The sequence below is a fragment of the Manis pentadactyla genome, chromosome Y (assembly GCF_030020395.1).
Source record: "Manis pentadactyla isolate mManPen7 chromosome Y, mManPen7.hap1, whole genome shotgun sequence".
Taxonomy (NCBI): Eukaryota; Metazoa; Chordata; class Mammalia; order Pholidota; family Manidae; genus Manis; species Manis pentadactyla.
The window spans coordinates 2,592,161-2,611,208 of NC_080039.1; positions in this window are offsets into that span (position 1 = coordinate 2,592,161).

Sequence of the window (19,048 nt, forward strand, 5' to 3'; positions counted from 1 at the left end):
GTTTCATACAGTGAGTTTTGGAGTAATCCCTCCTCTTCTATTTTTTGGAAAACTTTTAGGAGTATGGGTATTATGTCTGATCTGTATGTCTGTTAAAATTCCAAGTAAAATCCATCTGTCCCGGGGATTTGTTCTTTGGTAGTTTTTTGCTTACTGATTCAATTCCGTTGCTGGTAATTGGTGTGTTAAGATTTTATGTTTTTCTAGGGTCCGCCATGGAAGGTTTTATTCTCCTAGGAATTTGTCCATTTCTCCTTGGTTTCAAAGCTTATCATCGTATAGGTTTTCATAGTACTCTCTAATAATTCTTTGTATTTCTGTGGTGTCCGTCGTGGTTTTTCCTTTTTTATTTCTGATTCTGTTGATGTGTGTTGACTCTCTTTTCCTCTTAATATGTCTGGCAAGAGGCTTATCTATATTGTTTATTTTCCCGAAGAAACAGCTCTTGATTTCTTTGACATTTGCTAATGTTTTCTTCTCAACATTATTTATTTCTTCTCTGGTCTTTATTTATTCCAACGTTCTGCTGACCTCAGGCCACATTTGTTCTCCTTTTTCCAACTTCGATAATTGAGACTTTAGACCATTCATTTGTGATTTTTCTTCCCTCTTTACATGTGACTAGATTGCTATATATATTCCTCTTAAGACTGCTTTTGCCGTACAAACAGTAGTTTTAGCTATCTGTTGTTGTCATTTGTTTAAATATAATGCTGAATCTCCATTTTAATTTGGTCTTTGAGTAATTGATTATTTAGGAGCATGTAGTCAAGCCTCCATGTGTTTGTGAGTCTTTATCGGATGTGTCATTTACAAATATATTTTCCCATCCTGTAGGTCTCCTTTCTGTTGTATTGATGGTGTCTACTGCTCTACAGAAGCTTTTCACCTTAATATATTCCCACTTTTCATTTTTAATGTTCTTTTCCTTACCCGGGAGATATTGTCAAGAAGAGGTCACTCATGTTTATGTCTAAGAGGTTTCTGCCTATGTTTTCTTCCAAGAGTTTAATGGTTTCATGACTTACCTTCCGGTCTTTGATACATGTTGGATTTACTTTTGTATATGGGGTTAGAACACAGTGCAGTTTCATTCTCCTTCATGTAGCTGTCCAGATTTGCCATCACAACCTGTTGAAGAGACTGTCATTTCGCCATTGTATGTCCATGGCTCCTTTATCAAATATTAATTGACCACATATATTTGGGTTAATGTCTGGAGTGTCTACTCTGTTCCACTGGTGTGTGGCTCCGTTCTTGTGCCCATACCATATTGTCTTGATTACTATGGCTTTATAGTAGAGCGTGAAGTTGGTGAGTGAGATCACCCCTACGTTATTCTTCTCTCTCAGCATTGCTATGGCTATTCGGTGTCTTTGGTGTTTCCGTGTGAATTTTTCATTTATTTGTTCGAATTCATTGAAGAATGTTGCTGATGATTTCATAGGAAAACTTCAAATCTTTATATTGCTTTGCTCAGGATGGCCATTTTCATGATATTATTTCTTCCTAGCCTCGTGAATGTGTGAGTTTCCATTTGTTAGTGTCGCCTTTAATTTCTCTTAAGTGTAACTTGTTGTTTCCTGAGTATATGTCTATCACTTCTTTGCTTAAGTTTATTCCTAGGTATTTTATCCTTCCTGCTGCAATTGTGAACATAATTGTTTTCCAGATTTCTCTTTCTACTGGTTCATTGATCGTGTACAGTAAAGCTACAGATTTCTGTGTGTTAATTTTCATTCGTGCGACATTGCTGTATCCCGATATGAGCTCTAGTAGTTTTGTTGGGGAGTCTATAGGGTTTTTTATGTACAATTTCATGTCATCTGCAAATAGAGACAGTTAACCTCCTTGTCTACCAATATGGATTCCTTGTGTTTCTTTGTTTTGTCTAATTGCTGTGGCCAAGACCTCCACTACTGTGTTGATTAACTTTGGGGAGAGTGGGCATCCCTGTCTTGTATCCAATCACAGAAGAAAAGCTTTCAGCTTCTCGCTGTTCACTATGACGTTGGCTGCGGTTTTATCATATATGGGCTTTATTAGGTTGAGGTACTTGCCCTCTATACACATTTTGTTGAGAGTGTTTATCATGAATGGTTGTAGAACTATGTTAAACGCTTTTTCAGCATCTGTGGAGATGATCATGTGGTTTTGTCTGTCTTTATGTTGATGTGCTGGATGATGTTGATGGATTATCAAATGTCGTACTATCCTTGCATCCCTGGGATGAATCCCACTTGGTCATGGGGTATCATCCTTTGGATGTATTTTTGAATTCGTTTTGCTAATACATTGTTTTGTATTTTTACATCTTCGTTCTTCAGGGATAATCGTCTGTAGTGTTTCTTTCTTTGGTGCCATCTTTATCTGGCTTTTCCATTAGAGTGATATCGGTTTCATACAGTGAGTTTTGGAGTAATCCCTCCTCTTCTATTTTTTGGAAAACTTTTAGGAGTATGGGTATTATGTCTGATCTGTATGTCTGTTAAAATTCCAAGTAAAATCCATCTGTCCCGGGGATTTGTTCTTTGGTAGTTTTTTGCTTACTGATTCAATTCCGTTGCTGGTAATTGGTGTGTTAAGATTTTATGTTTTTCTAGGGTCCGCCATGGAAGGTTTTATTCTCCTAGGAATTTGTCCATTTCTCCTTGGTTTCAAAGCTTATCATCGTATAGGTTTTCATAGTACTCTCTAATAATTCTTTGTATTTCTGTGGTGTCCGTCGTGGTTTTTCCTTTTTTATTTCTGATTCTGTTGATGTGTGTTGACTCTCTTTTCCTCTTAATATGTCTGGCAAGAGGCTTATCTATATTGTTTATTTTCCCGAAGAAACAGCTCTTGATTTCTTTGACATTTGCTAATGTTTTCTTCTCAACATTATTTATTTCTTCTCTGGTCTTTATTTATTCCAACGTTCTGCTGACCTCAGGCCACATTTGTTCTCCTTTTTCCAACTTCGATAATTGAGACTTTAGACCATTCATTTGTGATTTTTCTTCCCTCTTTACATGTGACTAGATTGCTATATATATTCCTCTTAAGACTGCTTTTGCCGTACAAACAGTAGTTTTAGCTATCTGTTGTTGTCATTTGTTTAAATATAATGCTGAATCTCCATTTTAATTTGGTCTTTGAGTAATTGATTATTTAGGAGCATGTAGTCAAGCCTCCATGTGTTTGTGAGTCTTTATCGGATGTGTCATTTACAAATATATTTTCCCATCCTGTAGGTCTCCTTTCTGTTGTATTGATGGTGTCTACTGCTCTACAGAAGCTTTTCACCTTAATATATTCCCACTTTTCATTTTTAATGTTCTTTTCCTTACCCGGGAGATATTGTCAAGAAGAGGTCACTCATGTTTATGTCTAAGAGGTTTCTGCCTATGTTTTCTTCCAAGAGTTTAATGGTTTCATGACTTACCTTCCGGTCTTTGATACATGTTGGATTTACTTTTGTATATGGGGTTAGAACACAGTGCAGTTTCATTCTCCTTCATGTAGCTGTCCAGATTTGCCATCACAACCTGTTGAAGAGACTGTCATTTCGCCATTGTATGTCCATGGCTCCTTTATCAAATATTAATTGACCACATATATTTGGGTTAATGTCTGGAGTGTCTACTCTGTTCCACTGGTGTGTGGCTCCGTTCTTGTGCCCATACCATATTGTCTTGATTACTATGGCTTTATAGTAGAGCGTGAAGTTGGTGAGTGAGATCACCCCTACGTTATTCTTCTCTCTCAGCATTGCTATGGCTATTCGGTGTCTTTGGTGTTTCCGTGTGAATTTTTCATTTATTTGTTCGAATTCATTGAAGAATGTTGCTGATGATTTCATAGGAAAACTTCAAATCTTTATATTGCTTTGCTCAGGATGGCCATTTTCATGATATTATTTCTTCCTAGCCTCGTGAATGTGTGAGTTTCCATTTGTTAGTGTCGCCTTTAATTTCTCTTAAGTGTAACTTGTTGTTTCCTGAGTATATGTCTATCACTTCTTTGCTTAAGTTTATTCCTAGGTATTTTATCCTTCCTGCTGCAATTGTGAACATAATTGTTTTCCAGATTTCTCTTTCTACTGGTTCATTGATCGTGTACAGTAAAGCTACAGATTTCTGTGTGTTAATTTTCATTCGTGCGACATTGCTGTATCCCGATATGAGCTCTAGTAGTTTTGTTGGGGAGTCTATAGGGTTTTTTATGTACAATTTCATGTCATCTGCAAATAGAGACAGTTAACCTCCTTGTCTACCAATATGGATTCCTTGTGTTTCTTTGTTTTGTCTAATTGCTGTGGCCAAGACCTCCACTACTGTGTTGATTAACTTTGGGGAGAGTGGGCATCCCTGTCTTGTATCCAATCACAGAAGAAAAGCTTTCAGCTTCTCGCTGTTCACTATGACGTTGGCTGCGGTTTTATCATATATGGGCTTTATTAGGTTGAGGTACTTGCCCTCTATACACATTTTGTTGAGAGTGTTTATCATGAATGGTTGTAGAACTATGTTAAACGCTTTTTCAGCATCTGTGGAGATGATCATGTGGTTTTGTCTGTCTTTATGTTGATGTGCTGGATGATGTTGATGGATTATCAAATGTCGTACTATCCTTGCATCCCTGGGATGAATCCCACTTGGTCATGGGGTATCATCCTTTGGATGTATTTTTGAATTCGTTTTGCTAATACATTGTTTTGTATTTTTACATCTTCGTTCTTCAGGGATAATCGTCTGTAGTGTTTCTTTCTTTGGTGCCATCTTTATCTGGCTTTTCCATTAGAGTGATATCGGTTTCATACAGTGAGTTTTGGAGTAATCCCTCCTCTTCTATTTTTTGGAAAACTTTTAGGAGTATGGGTATTATGTCTGATCTGTATGTCTGTTAAAATTCCAAGTAAAATCCATCTGTCCCGGGGATTTGTTCTTTGGTAGTTTTTTGCTTACTGATTCAATTCCGTTGCTGGTAATTGGTGTGTTAAGATTTTATGTTTTTCTAGGGTCCGCCATGGAAGGTTTTATTCTCCTAGGAATTTGTCCATTTCTCCTTGGTTTCAAAGCTTATCATCGTATAGGTTTTCATAGTACTCTCTAATAATTCTTTGTATTTCTGTGGTGTCCGTCGTGGTTTTTCCTTTTTTATTTCTGATTCTGTTGATGTGTGTTGACTCTCTTTTCCTCTTAATATGTCTGGCAAGAGGCTTATCTATATTGTTTATTTTCCCGAAGAAACAGCTCTTGATTTCTTTGACATTTGCTAATGTTTTCTTCTCAACATTATTTATTTCTTCTCTGGTCTTTATTTATTCCAACGTTCTGCTGACCTCAGGCCACATTTGTTCTCCTTTTTCCAACTTCGATAATTGAGACTTTAGACCATTCATTTGTGATTTTTCTTCCCTCTTTACATGTGACTAGATTGCTATATATATTCCTCTTAAGACTGCTTTTGCCGTACAAACAGTAGTTTTAGCTATCTGTTGTTGTCATTTGTTTAAATATAATGCTGAATCTCCATTTTAATTTGGTCTTTGAGTAATTGATTATTTAGGAGCATGTAGTCAAGCCTCCATGTGTTTGTGAGTCTTTATCGGATGTGTCATTTACAAATATATTTTCCCATCCTGTAGGTCTCCTTTCTGTTGTATTGATGGTGTCTACTGCTCTACAGAAGCTTTTCACCTTAATATATTCCCACTTTTCATTTTTAATGTTCTTTTCCTTACCCGGGAGATATTGTCAAGAAGAGGTCACTCATGTTTATGTCTAAGAGGTTTCTGCCTATGTTTTCTTCCAAGAGTTTAATGGTTTCATGACTTACCTTCCGGTCTTTGATACATGTTGGATTTACTTTTGTATATGGGGTTAGAACACAGTGCAGTTTCATTCTCCTTCATGTAGCTGTCCAGATTTGCCATCACAATCTGTTGAAGAGACTGTCATTTCGCCATTGTATGTCCATGGCTCCTTTATCAAATATTAATTGACCACATATATTTGGGTTAATGTCTGGAGTGTCTACTCTGTTCCACTGGTGTGTGGCTCCGTTCTTGTGCCCATACCATATTGTCTTGATTACTATGGCTTTATAGTAGAGCGTGAAGTTGGTGAGTGAGATCACCCCTACGTTATTCTTCTCTCTCAGCATTGCTATGGCTATTCGGTGTCTTTGGTGTTTCCGTGTGAATTTTTCATTTATTTGTTCGAATTCATTGAAGAATGTTGCTGATGATTTCATAGGAAAACTTCAAATCTTTATATTGCTTTGCTCAGGATGGCCATTTTCATGATATTATTTCTTCCTAGCCTCGTGAATGTGTGAGTTTCCATTTGTTAGTGTCGCCTTTAATTTCTCTTAAGTGTAACTTGTTGTTTCCTGAGTATATGTCTATCACTTCTTTGCTTAAGTTTATTCCTAGGTATTTTATCCTTCCTGCTGCAATTGTGAACATAATTGTTTTCCAGATTTCTCTTTCTACTGGTTCATTGATCGTGTACAGTAAAGCTACAGATTTCTGTGTGTTAATTTTCATTCGTGCGACATTGCTGTATCCCGATATGAGCTCTAGTAGTTTTGTTGGGGAGTCTATAGGGTTTTTTATGTACAATTTCATGTCATCTGCAAATAGAGACAGTTAACCTCCTTGTCTACCAATATGGATTCCTTGTGTTTCTTTGTTTTGTCTAATTGCTGTGGCCAAGACCTCCACTACTGTGTTGATTAACTTTGGGGAGAGTGGGCATCCCTGTCTTGTATCCAATCACAGAAGAAAAGCTTTCAACTTCTCGCTGTTCACTATGACGTTGGCTGCGGTTTTATCATATATGGGCTTTATTAGGTTGAGGTACTTGCCCTCTATACACATTTTGTTGAGAGTGTTTATCATGAATGGTTGTAGAACTATGTTAAACGCTTTTTCAGCATCTATGGAGATGATCATGTGGTTTTGTCTGTCTTTATGTTGATGTGCTGGATGATGTTGATGGATTATCAAATGTCGTACTATCCTTGCATCCCTGGGATGAATCCCACTTGGTCATGGGGTATCATCCTTTGGATGTATTTTTGAATTCGTTTTGCTAATACATTGTTTTGTATTTTTACATCTTCGTTCTTCAGGGATAATCGTCTGTAGTGTTTCTTTCTTTGGTGCCATCTTTATCTGGCTTTTCCATTAGAGTGATATCGGTTTCATACAGTGAGTTTTGGAGTAATCCCTCCTCTTCTATTTTTTGGAAAACTTTTAGGAGTATGGGTATTATGTCTGATCTGTATGTCTGTTAAAATTCCAAGTAAAATCCATCTGTCCCGGGGATTTGTTCTTTGGTAGTTTTTTGCTTACTGATTCAATTCCGTTGCTGGTAATTGGTGTGTTAAGATTTTATGTTTTTCTAGGGTCCGCCATGGAAGGTTTTATTCTCCTAGGAATTTGTCCATTTCTCCTTGGTTTCAAAGCTTATCATCGTATAGGTTTTCATAGTACTCTCTAATAATTCTTTGTATTTCTGTGGTGTCCGTCGTGGTTTTTCCTTTTTTATTTCTGATTCTGTTGATGTGTGTTGACTCTCTTTTCCTCTTAATATGTCTGGCAAGAGGCTTATCTATATTGTTTATTTTCCCGAAGAAACAGCTCTTGATTTCTTTGACATTTGCTAATGTTTTCTTCTCAACATTATTTATTTCTTCTCTGGTCTTTATTTATTCCAACGTTCTGCTGACCTCAGGCCACATTTGTTCTCCTTTTTCCAACTTCGATAATTGAGACTTTAGACCATTCATTTGTGATTTTTCTTCCCTCTTTACATGTGACTAGATTGCTATATATATTCCTCTTAAGACTGCTTTTGCCGTACAAACAGTAGTTTTAGCTATCTGTTGTTGTCATTTGTTTAAATATAATGCTGAATCTCCATTTTAATTTGGTCTTTGAGTAATTGATTATTTAGGAGCATGTAGTCAAGCCTCCATGTGTTTGTGAGTCTTTATCGGATGTGTCATTTACAAATATATTTTCCCATCCTGTAGGTCTCCTTTCTGTTGTATTGATGGTGTCTACTGCTCTACAGAAGCTTTTCACCTTAATATATTCCCACTTTTCATTTTTAATGTTCTTTTCCTTACCCGGGAGATATTGTCAAGAAGAGGTCACTCATGTTTATGTCTAAGAGGTTTCTGCCTATGTTTTCTTCCAAGAGTTTAATGGTTTCATGACTTACCTTCCGGTCTTTGATACATGTTGGATTTACTTTTGTATATGGGGTTAGAACACAGTGCAGTTTCATTCTCCTTCATGTAGCTGTCCAGATTTGCCATCACAATCTGTTGAAGAGACTGTCATTTCGCCATTGTATGTCCATGGCTCCTTTATCAAATATTAATTGACCACATATATTTGGGTTAATGTCTGGAGTGTCTACTCTGTTCCACTGGTGTGTGGCTCCGTTCTTGTGCCCATACCATATTGTCTTGATTACTATGGCTTTATAGTAGAGCGTGAAGTTGGTGAGTGAGATCACCCCTACGTTATTCTTCTCTCTCAGCATTGCTATGGCTATTCGGTGTCTTTGGTGTTTCCGTGTGAATTTTTCATTTATTTGTTCGAATTCATTGAAGAATGTTGCTGATGATTTCATAGGAAAACTTCAAATCTTTATATTGCTTTGCTCAGGATGGCCATTTTCATGATATTATTTCTTCCTAGCCTCGTGAATGTGTGAGTTTCCATTTGTTAGTGTCGCCTTTAATTTCTCTTAAGTGTAACTTGTTGTTTCCTGAGTATATGTCTATCACTTCTTTGCTTAAGTTTATTCCTAGGTATTTTATCCTTCCTGCTGCAATTGTGAACATAATTGTTTTCCAGATTTCTCTTTCTACTGGTTCATTGATCGTGTACAGTAAAGCTACAGATTTCTGTGTGTTAATTTTCATTCGTGCGACATTGCTGTATCCCGATATGAGCTCTAGTAGTTTTGTTGGGGAGTCTATAGGGTTTTTTATGTACAATTTCATGTCATCTGCAAATAGAGACAGTTAACCTCCTTGTCTACCAATATGGATTCCTTGTGTTTCTTTGTTTTGTCTAATTGCTGTGGCCAAGACCTACACTACTGTGTTGATTAACTTTGGGGAGAGTGGGCCTCCCTGTCTTGTATCCAATCACAGAAGAAAAGCTTTCAGCTTCTCGCTGTTCACTATGACGTTGGCTGCGGTTTTATCATATATGGGCTTTATTAGGTTGAGGTACTTGCCCTCTATACACATTTTGTTGAGAGTGTTTATCATGAATGGTTGTAGAACTATGTTAAACGCTTTTTCAGCATCTATGGAGATGATCATGTGGTTTTGTCTGTCTTTATGTTGATGTGCTGGATGATGTTGATGGATTATCAAATGTCGTACTATCCTTGCATCCCTGGGATGAATCCCACTTGGTCATGGGGTATCATCCTTTGGATGTATTTTTGAATTCGTTTTGCTAATACATTGTTTTGTATTTTTACATCTTCGTTCTTCAGGGATAATCGTCTGTAGTGTTTCTTTCTTTGGTGCCATCTTTATCTGGCTTTTCCATTAGAGTGATATCGGTTTCATACAGTTAGTTTTGGAGTAATCCCTCCTCTTCTATTTTTTGGAAAACTTTTAGGAGTATGGGTATTATGTCTGATCTGTATGTCTGTTAAAATTCCAAGTAAAATCCATCTGTCCCGGGGATTTGTTCTTTGGTAGTTTTTTGCTTACTGATTCAATTCCGTTGCTGGTAATTGGTGTGTTAAGATTTTATGTTTTTCTTGGGTCCCCCATGGAAGGTTTTATTCTCCTAGGAATTTGTCCATTTCTCCTTGGTTTCAAAGCTTATCATCGTATAGGTTTTCATAGTACTCTCTAATAATTCTTTGTATTTCTGTGGTGTCCGTCGTGGTTTTTCCTTTTTTATTTCTGATTCTGTTGATGTGTGTTGACTCTCTTTTCCTCTTAATATGTCTGGCAAGAGGCTTATCTATATTGTTTATTTTCCCGAAGAAACAGCTCTTGATTTCTTTGACATTTGCTAATGTTTTCTTCTCAACATTATTTATTTCTTCTCTGGTCTTTATTTATTCCAACGTTCTGCTGACCTCAGGCCACATTTGTTCTCCTTTTTCCAACTTCGATAATTGAGACTTTAGACCATTCATTTGGGATTTTTCTTCCTTCTTTACATGTGACTGGATTGCTATATATATTCCTCTTAAGACTGCTTTTGCCGTACCCACAGTATTTTTAGCTTTCTGTTGTTGTCATTTGTTTAAATATAATGCTGAATCTAAATTTTAATTTGGTCTTTGAGTAATTGATTATTTAGGAGCATGTTGTTAAGCCTCCATGTGTTTGTGAGCCTTTTTGATTTCTTTGTCCAATTTATTTGTAGTTCTAAGCATTTGTGGTCTGAAAAGTTGGTTGATAGGATTTCAATCTCTTGGAATTTACTGAGGCTCTTTTTGTTGCCTACTATGTGGTCTACTCTGGAGAATGTTTCATGTGCACGTGAGAAGAATGTGTGTCCTGTTGCTTTTGGATGTAGAATTGTGTAGATATCTAATAGGGCCATCTGTTCTAGTGTGTTGTTCAGTGCCTCTGTGTCCTTACTTATTTTCTGTCTCTTGGATCTGTCCTTTGGAGTGAGTGGTGGTTTGAAGTCACCCAATGTGTATGCGTTGCATTCTATTTCCTCCTTTAATTCTGTTAGAGTTTGTTTCACATATGCTGGTGCTCCTGTGTTGCATTCATATATTCTCATAAAGGTTATATCCTCTTGTTGAACTGCGCCCTTCATCATTATGTAATGTCCTCCTTTATTTTTTATTTTTTTTCTTTCTTTCTTTTTTTAAAATTTTTTGTGCTTTTTTATATGATTTGTATGTTTATCCCACTTTCACCGTTATTATGTTTGTAATTGTTATTAATTTTTTTTTAATATAAATTTGAAGTGGTTGGTAGATGCAAGATAAATATAGAATACACGGTTTAGTGTTGTAAGAGAGCACATGTAGATGATCACGTGTGTGCCTGTAGACTAAGTGTTAGTCCAAGCTAGACAAGTTCAATAAAACATCCACGGATGCAGAGATCCCTCAAAAGAAGGGCATTGAGGTTTTAAGCCTCACCTCTGTAGATTCCCAATTTCTCACCTGATGGCCGCTCTGCGACTGTGCCTCTATTATGTTGTTCCTCCCTTGAGGAATCTACCCATCTCTGGCTAACCAGTCATCTTCTGGGACCATACAGGGAAGTTTAAATTTGATAAGTGAGATAGAAGAAATATTGTTTGAAAGGGTTAGCTTTTTACTTCTTTGCAGTTTTATGCCATGTGGTTTCTGTGCCCAGCATTTTTCAGGAAGTATCTTTACCACTTGGAAAAATTATCTTACTCGGTAAATTATATATGAGGGACGACTTCTATTTCAGGGCTGTATTTAGCAAGGAAGAAAAAAAGCTATTGAAGTAGCAGACGGACGAAATCATGGGAAGATTGTTTATTTCTTTGAAATATCTTCTTGTGGAGTAACTTAAGCATGTGTAGGTTTTAAACTACTAATTAAATTGCGCACACACATTAACATAGAAGGAATACACGTACATAACCAAAGCAGAACTATAATTACCAGCCATCTCCAGTGAAACCAAGAAAAACCAGTTAGGCATCCTAGGCATTTGTGAAAATTTATCTACGATATGATGGATATTGTCCAACTGAACTTGAACGGTCTGAGAGAAATCAGACAAATTAAAACATCCGATTCCTGGGAACTGTTCACATCCCATATGCTCTTTTAACAGTAGATAATTTGTAGTTGTTAGATTTTGGAGTGCTACAACTTGCACTTCTCCTAATTCTTGGTTGAGTTCCAAAAGTATAGACACAGTCAAATTGATGTTTTACTCTATGCACAGGCCAGCTTAGAAATTTCCTTCTCCGTTTACATGACAAGTACAGGAACTGGTGAGACCAATGCAGCTCCAACTGTAGCAGTGCCTGGATCTTTATTGAGGTTTTTGATGATCATCATCTGGAATGACTCTTCCAGAGGTTGCTGATGTGGGAAGTTCTTCTTCATATCGTATCTTAGTTCATTTTGTGGTTAGCCCAATTAGGCTTTGATCCTCTGTATAAGCACAAAGAAACCTTTTTCCCCTCCTATTTTTATGCCCTTTATGCCATTGTGTAGAACTCAGTGGATGTCAACACATAGGAACTGCTCTTTTATCAATAGAGGGGAATATTATCAGAAAACAGTACCTCCACACCGATCACCTGCAAATCTTTAACTGATCAAAATTAAGGATATTTTAGGCATGACTTAATCCTTGATTTACAGTTAACTTTATTCTATCAGGGAGTTATCCCCCTTTTCTTTCTTTATTTTCTTTTTCTTTTTCTTTCTCGTTATCATTAATCCAAACTTACATGAAGAATATTCTGTTTACTAGTCTCTCCCCTATACCTGGTCCCCACTATTATACCCTTTCCAGTCACTGTCATTCAGCAGAGCAAAATGTTGTAGAATCACTACTTGTCTTCTCTGTGTTGTACAGCCCACCCCTTTCTCCCACCCACCCCCATTAGCATGATAATCTTAATATCCTCCTTCTGCTTCCCCCCTTATCCCACCCTATCCACCCATTCTCCACGCTCCCTTTCCCTTTGGTACCTGTTACTCCATTCTTGCGTTCTGTGAATCTGCTTCTGCTTTGTTCGTTCAGTTTTTCCTTCATTCTTATACTCCACAGATCAGTGAAATCATTTGGTATTTCTCTTTCTCTTCTTGGCTTTTTCACTGAGCATAATACCCTCCAGCTCCTTCCATGGTGCTGCCAATGGTAGGATTTGCCCTCTTCTTATGTCTGAGTAATATACCATTTTGTATATGTACCACATCTTCTTTATCCTTTCATCTACCAGTGGACATTTAGGTTGCTTCCAGTTCTTTGCTATACTAAACAGTGCTGCAATAAACATCGGGGTGCATCTGTCTTTTTCAAACTTGATTGCTGCTCTCCTGGTATATATTCCTTAAAATGGAATTCCTGGGTCCAGTGGTGAATCTCTTCTGAGCATTTTGAGGAACCTCCATACTCCTTTCCACAATGGTTGAACTAATTTACATTCCCACCAGCAGTGTAGGAGGGTTCCCCTTTCTCCACAGCCGCAACAACATTTGTTGTTGTTTGTCTCTCGAATGATAGCTATCCTTTGTGGAGTGAGGTGATATCTCATTGTAGTTTTCATTTGCATTTCTCTGATAAAATGAGATGTGGTGCATCTTTTCATGTGTCTGTTGGCCATCTGTATTTGTTATTTTGAGAAACGTCTGTTCAGTTCCTCTGCCCATTTTTAATTGGATTATTTGTTTTTAGTTTGTTGAGGCATGTGAGCTCTTTATATATTTTGGGCGTCAAGCCTTTATCGGATGTGTCATTTACAAATATATTTCCCCATCTTCCTGTAGGGCTCCTTTCTGTTGTATTGATGGTGTCTACTGCTGTACAGAAGCTTTTCACCTTAATATATTCCCACTTTTCATTTTTGCTGTTTTTTTCCTTACCCAGGAGATATTTTCAAGAAGAGGTCACTCATGTTTATGTCTAAATGGTTTCTGCCTATGTTTTCTTCCAAGAGTTTAATGGTTTCATGACTTACCTTCCGGTCTTTGATACATTTTGGATTTACTTTTGTATATGGGGTTAGAACACAGTGCAGTTTCATTCTCCTTCATGTAGCTGTCCAGATTTGCCATCACAATCTGTTGAAGAGACTGTCATTTCGCCATTGTATGTCCATGGCTCCTTTATCAAATATTAATTGACCACATATATTTGGGTTAATGTCTGGAGGGTCTAGTCTGTTCCACTGGTGTGTGGCTCTGTTCTTGTGCCAGTACCATATAGTCTTGATTACTATGGCTTTATAGTAGAGCGTGAAGTTGGTGAGTGAGATCACCCCTACGTTATTCTTCTCTCTCAGCATTGCTATGGCTCTTTGGTGTCTTTGGTGTTTCCGTGTGAATTTTTCATTTATTTGTTCCAATTCATTGAAGAATGTTGCTGATGATTTCATAGGAAAACTTCAAATCTGTATATTGCTTTGCTCAGGATGGCCATTTTCATGATATTAATTCTTCCTAGCCTCGTGAATGGGTGAGTTTCCATTTGTTATTGTCGGCTTTAATTTCTCTTAAGTGTGACTTGTTGTTTCCTGAGTATATGTCTATCACTTCTTTGCTTAGGTTTATTCCTAGGTATTTTATCCTTTCTGCTGCAATTGTGAACGGAATTGTTTTCCAGATTTCTCTTTCTAATTAATCATTGTTCGTGTACAGTAAAGCTACAGATTTCTGTGTGTTAATTTTCTTTCGTGCGACATTGCTGTATCCCGATATGAGCTCTAGTAGTTTTGGTGTGGAGTCTTTAGGTTTTATTATGTACAATTTCATGTCATCTGCAAATAGAGACAGTTTAACTTCTTGTCTACCAATATGGATTCCATGTTTTTCTTTGTTTTGTCTAATTGCTGTGGCCTAGACCTCCAGTACTGTGTTGAATAACATTGGGGAGAGTGGGCATCCGTCTTGTATCCAATCGCAGAAGAAAAGCTTTCAGCTTCTCGCTGTTCACTATGACGTTGGCTGCGGTTTTATCATATACGGGCTTTATTATGTTGATTTACTTGCCCTCTATACACATTTTGTTGAGAGTGTTTATCATGAATGGTTGTAGAACTATGTCAAACGATTTTTCAGCATCTATGGAGATGATCATGTGGTTTTGTCTGTCTTTATGTTGATGTGCTGGATGATGTTGATGGATTATCAAATGTCGTACTATCCTTGCATCCCTCGGATGAATCCCACTTGGTCATGGGTATCATCCTTTGGATGTATTTTTGAATTTGTTTTGCTAATACGTTGTTTTGTATTTTTACATCTACGTTCATCAGGGATAATCGTCTATAGTGTTTCTTTCTTTGGTGCCAACTTTATCTGGCTTTTCCATTAGAGTGATATCGGTTTCATACAGTGAGTTTGGGAGTAATCCCTCCTCTTCTATTTTTTGGAAAACTTTTAGGAGTATGGGTATTATGTCTGATCTGTATGTCTGTTAAAATACCGAGGAAAATCCACCTGTCCCAGGGATTTGTTCTTTGGTAGTTTTTTGCTTACTGATTCAATTCCGTTGCTGGTAATTGGTGTGTTAAGATTTTATGTTTTTTTCTGTGTCAGCCATCGAAGGTTTTATTCTCCTAGGAATTTGTACATTTCTCCTTGGTTTCCCAGCTTATCATCGTATAGGTTTTCATAGTACCCTCTAATAATTCTTTGTATTTCTGTGGTGTCCGTCGTGGTTTTTCCTTTTTTATTTCTGATTCTGTTGATGTGTGTTGACTCTCTTTTCCTCTTAATATGTCTGGCAAGAGGCTTATCTATATTGCTTATTTTCCTGAAGAAACAGCTCTTGCTTTCTTTGACATTTGCTAATGTTTTCTTCTCAACATTATTTATTTCTTCTCTGGTCTTTATTTATTCCATCGTTCTGCTGACCTTAGGCCACATTTGTTCTCCTTTTTCCAACTTCGATAATTGAGACTTTAGACCATTCATTTGTGATTTTTCTTCCCTCTTTACATGTGACTAGATTGCTATATATATTCCTCTTAAGACTGCTTTTTCCGTACAAACAGTAGTTTTAGCTATCTGTTGTTGTCATTTGTTTAAATATAATGCTGAATCTCCATTTTAATTTGGTCTTTGAGTAATTGATTATTTAGGAGCATGTAGTCAAGCCTCCATGTGTTTGTGAGTCTTTATCGGATGTGTCATTTACAAATATATTTTCCCATCCTGTAGGTCTCCTTTCTGTTGTATTGATGGTGTCTACTGCTCTACAGAAGCTTTTCACCTTAATATATTCCCACTTTTCATTTTTAATGTTCTTTTCCTTACCCGGGAGATATTGTCAAGAAGAGGTCACTCATGTTTATGTCTAAGAGGTTTCTGCCTATGTTTTCTTCCAAGAGTTTAATGGTTTCATGACTTACCTTCCGGTCTTTGATACATTTTGGATTTACTTTTGTATATGGGGTTAGAACACAGTGCAGTTTCATTCTCCTTCATGTAGCTGTCCAGATTTGCCATCACAATCTGTTGAAGAGACTGTCATTTCGCCATTGTATGTCCATGGCTCCTTTATCAAATATTAATTGACCACATATATTTGGGTTAATGTCTGGAGTGTCTACTCTGTTCCACTGGTGTGTGGCTCCGTTCTTGTGCCCATACCATATTGTCTTGATTACTATGGCTTTATAGTAGAGAGTGAAGTTGGTGAGTGAGATCACCCTACGTTATTCTTCTCTCTCAGCATTGCTATGGCTATTCGGTGTCTTTGGTGTTTCCGTGTGAATTTTTCATTTATTTGTTCGAATTCATTGAAGAATGTTGCTGATGATTTCATAGGAAAACTTCAAATCTTTATATTGCTTTGCTCAGGATGGCCATTTTCATGATATTATTTCTTCCTAGCCTCGTGAATGTGTGAGTTTCCATTTGTTAGTGTCGCCTTTAATTTCTCTTAAGTGTAACTTGTTGTTTCCTGAGTATATGTCTATCACTTCTTTGCTTAAGTTTATTCCTAGGTATTTTATCCTTCCTGCTGCAATTGTGAACATAATTGTTTTCCAGATTTCTCTTTCTACTGGTTCATTGTTCGTGTACAGTAAAGCTACAGATTTCTGTGTGTTAATTTTCATTCGTGCGACATTGCTGTATCCCGATATGAGCTCTAGTAGTTTTGTTGGGGAGTCTATAGGGTTTTTTATGTACAATTTCATGTCATCTGCAAATAGAGACAGTTAAACTCCTTGTCTACCAATATAGATTCCTTGTGTTTCTTTGTTTTGTCTAATTGCTGTGGCCAAGACCTCCACTACTGTGTTGAATAACATTGGGGAGAGTGGGCATCCCTGTCTTGTATCCAATCACAGAAGAAAAGCTTTCGGCTCCTCGCTGTTCACTATGACGTTTGCTGCGGTTTTATCATATATGGGCTTTATTAGGTTGAGGTACTTGCCCTCTATACACATTTTGTTGAGAGTGTTTATCATGAATTTTTGTAGAACTATGTCAAACGCTTTTTCAGCATCTATGGAGATGATCATGTGGTTTTGTCTGTCTTTATGTTGATGTGCTGGATGATGTTGATGGATTATCAAATGTCGTACTATCCTTGCATCCCTGGGATGAATCCCACTTGGTCATGGGGTATCATCCTTTGGATGTATTTTTGAATTCGTTTTGCTAATACGTTGTTTTGTATTATTACATCTTCGTTCATCAGGGATAATCGTCTGTAGTGTTTCTTTCTTTGGTGCCATCTTTATCTGGCTTTTCCATTAGAGTGATATCGGTTTCATACAGTGAGTTTTGGAGTAATCCCTCCTCTTCTATTTTTTGGAAAACTTTTAGGAGTATGGGTATTATGTCTGATCTGTATGTCTGTTAAAATTCCAAGTAAAATCCATCTGTCCCGGGGATTTGTTCTTTGGTAGTTTTTTGCTTACTGATTCAATTCTGTTGCTGGTAATTGGTGTGTTAAGATTTTATGTTTTTCTTGGGTCAGCCATGGAAGGTTTTATTCTCCTAGGAATTTGTCCATTTCTCCTTGGTTTCCCAGCTTATCATCGTATAGGTTTTCATAGTACTCTCTAATAATTCTTTGTATTTCTGTGGTGTCCGTCGTGGTTTTTCCTTTTTTATTTCTGATTCTGTTGATGTGTGTTGACTCTCTTTTCCTCTTAATATGTCTGGCAAGAGGCTTATCAATATTGTTTATTTTCCAGAAGAAACAGCTCTTGCATTCTTTGACATTTGCTAATGTTTTCTTCACAATATTATTTATTTCTTCTCTGGTCTTTATTTATTCCATCGTTGTGCTGACCTCAGCCACATTTGTTCTCCTTTTTCCAACTTCGATAATTGAGACTTTAGACCATTCATTTGGGATTTTTCTTATTTCTTTACATGTGACTGGATTGCTATATATATTCCTCTTAAGACTGCTATTGCCGTACCCACAGTATTTTTAGCATTCTGTTGTCATTTGTTTAAATATAATGCTGAATCTAAATTTTAATTTGGTCTTTGATTAATTGATTATTTAGGAGCATGTTGTTAAGCCTCCATGTGTTTGTGAGCCTTTTTGATTTCTTTGTCCAATTTATTTGTAGTTCTAAGCATTTGTGGTCTGAAAAGTTGGTTGATAGGCTTTCAATCTCTTGGAATTTACTGAGGCTCTTTTTGTTGCCTATTATGTGGTCTACTCTGGAGAATGTTTCATGTGCACGTGAGAAGAATGTGTGTCCTGTTGCTTTTGGATGTAGAATTGTGTAGATATCTAATAGGGCCATCTGTTCTAGTGTGTTGTTCAGTGCCTCTGTGTCCTTACTTATTTTCTGTCTCTTGGATCTGTCCTTTGGAGTGTGTGGTGGTTTGAAGTCACCCAATGTGTATGCATTGCATTCTATTTCCTCCTTTAACTCTGTTAGTGTTTGTTTCACATATGCTGGTGCTCCTGTGTTGCATTCATATATTCTCAAAAAGGTTATATCCTCTTGTTGAACTGCGCCCTTCCTCATTATGTAATGTCCTCCTTTATTTATTATTTTTTTTCTTTCTTTCTTTTTTTAAAATTTTTTGTGCTTTTTTATATGATTTGTATGTTTATCCCACTTTCACCGTTATTATGTTTGTAATTGTTATTAATTTTTTTTAATATAAATTTGAAGTGGTTGGTAGATGCAAGATAAATGTAGAATACACGGTTTAGTGCTATAAGAGAGCACATGTAGATGATCACGTGTGTTCCTGTAGACTAAGTGTTAGTCCAAGCTAGACAAGTTCAATAAAACATCCACGGATGCAGAGATCCCTCAAAAGAAGGGCATTGAGGTTTTAAGCCTCACCTCTGTAGATTCCCAATTTCTCACCTGATGGCCGCCCTACGACTGTGCCTCAAT